The sequence below is a fragment of the Echinops telfairi genome, unplaced genomic scaffold (assembly GCF_000313985.2).
Source record: "Echinops telfairi isolate 266 unplaced genomic scaffold, ASM31398v2 ScPeMD7_9;HRSCAF=40, whole genome shotgun sequence".
NCBI classification, from domain to species: Eukaryota; Metazoa; Chordata; class Mammalia; order Afrosoricida; family Tenrecidae; genus Echinops; species Echinops telfairi.
The window spans coordinates 15894311-15896629 of NW_022103906.1; positions in this window are offsets into that span (position 1 = coordinate 15894311).

Here is a 2319-nt window from a genome sequence, read left to right on the forward strand (position 1 = left end):
CGCAGGGTCCCGCCGCCGCTCGCTGAAATCCCCACTCGGAGTCCGCGGCCGGTGCATTGTGGGAAACCAGAGCCCCAAAACTGAGGCTGCTCTGACCCCTGGCGGGCGCCGTTCCAAAAGGACCCCAGAGCCCTGCGAAGGGACGGACTTGTAGGAACGTCCCGAGTTGCAACCCAGAAAAACTGTGACAACGATCAGCAGGTCAGTGTTCGCTGCATAGCGCTTCTATCTCAGTAAACTGCAGTAACACTCGAGAAAGCAGGGACCTATCAGAGGAGGAAAATCCACGTATGGTCCACTAGTAGTGATGGGAAATTTGCAAGGAAAAACAAGGTAATCTTGTTGAGTCCGAACTCTCACAGGTTTAGAACTTCATGTATCTGAAGGTTGCTCTGAGTTGGAATCGCCTTGACCGCAGTGCGAAGCTTCTTCGAGAGAGCCTTGGTAGCGCAGTGGTTAAGCATTTGCCTTCTAACCAGTAGATCGATGGCTTGAGCCCACCAGCTCCTCCGTGGGAGAACGATGTGGCAGTCAGCTCAGCTCTGCCCCTACCAGGTCCCTGTGAATGGGAGTCAAGTGAATGGCAATGAGTTACTTTGGTCTGGATGGTCGTCTGATTTTTATTGAAATTATTTTTAAATGTTTCCAAGTGGTCAGGACTAATTCTAATTTTGGATGCCGACACAATATTTCTGTTTTCCCTCTAAAGTAATTAAAAAAGTGATCTAAAACTGTGAAAAAATAAATAAATAAAAATGTGAAAATCTTTGCGGCTTTAATAAAACTGTAAACTTTTTGAGTCACAAAGGAAAAGTACATTCGTACTTGGGAGCAAGAGGTTGGGATTCAGAGGGTAAGATTATAAAAACCGCATTCATTCAAGAACAAGAACACTAATAGTATTTTCAATCTTGAATTTTTCAAAATCCTAACAGCTTCAACAGAGTTAACCCAAACTAACTACAGCTTAACTTTCTGCCCTTTAATACTGAAAGGGCCATTTCTAGTTAACCCCATCTCCCCACCCCCAAATCCAAACTCACTGCCATTGGCTCAATTCTGACTCTAGTGAGTGACCCTATGGGACATGGTAGACTTGCCTCTGTGGGTTTCTGAGACTGTAACTCTTTATGGTAGTAAAATACCCCATCTTTCTCCAGAGGGGCAGCTGGTAGTTTTGAACTGCTGCCCTTGCAGTTTGTAGTCCACTGTATAACCACTATGCCACCAGGTCTCACAGCAGCCCCAGCAGGGGCTAATAAGGTAAGATAGCTTAGCTATGAAGCCTCCTGTAGGAAGGCTTGGAGAAGTGCATGAGCTTTGGGAGGAGGATTGCAGAGGAAGTATCTCTTGCTTTGGAACCTCAGTAATATGGCAGAGAGGAAGACTAACTGAGAATTATAGAAAGTAGGGTTTACATTATTAGGGGGGGGCACATCAATACCCACCTGGAAAAAAAATACCCACCTGAACTCAGCGTTAGTTCAAGAGGTTGATAAAAGCCCTAGAAGCTGGCAGAGGGTGTTTTCCTGAAATGAAGCCAGCCTCTCAATTAGCCTTACCACCTGAGTGGGATGCAAAGTTTACAACATCCCTGAGCACTCTCTCTCGACTCCTGAGGTAGTGGAGGTCCAGAAGGTGTCTGAGAGAAATAAAGCATGACTGAATTGCTTGGGGTCCATCTTTTCTTGCCTGTGTCTGAAAGAACCAGAAATGTTTGACAGCAGGCTCTCTAGAACTCAAGCTTCGAATGTGTAGTGTTTGCAGACATTTGAGGTCAAGTTACAAGTGTAAGGTCCTGAATACAGTGTTGGGGCTCCAGCCTACCACTGAGCCCAGGTATTGGTTTTAACAGGTTCTCAAAGAGGAAGAGGCTGGGGCTGCCGGCAAGGAGCCGTAGCTGCTGAAGCACCCAATGAAAAGAAGACAGAGGCAGCATGGTGACGTGACATTATTTGATATAACTCTTCTATCCAGGTCTTTGTAACTCCCACCAACTGACTGGGAGGGTCCATGCACATAAGGTGTGTGAAACACCGATGGAGGGGATTGGTCATTTTGCCATTCTACTGGAATGGAAAAGAGGGACTCCTGTGACTATCATAAAAGAAAATCCACCTGTGGAACATGTATGACATTCCTATCTACGTGGCAGAGGCCGCAGCACAAAGACCATGGGATGAACCACGACCGTGAGACAGAGCCAAGGAGCAGCACCAAGACATGAGTGTGGTGTCAATTTGGGACTTGAGAGGATTAAGAGTGAAGTAACGGGCTTCCTGGGCCATGGAGGCAAAGGCCAATGGATAATGTGGCTAT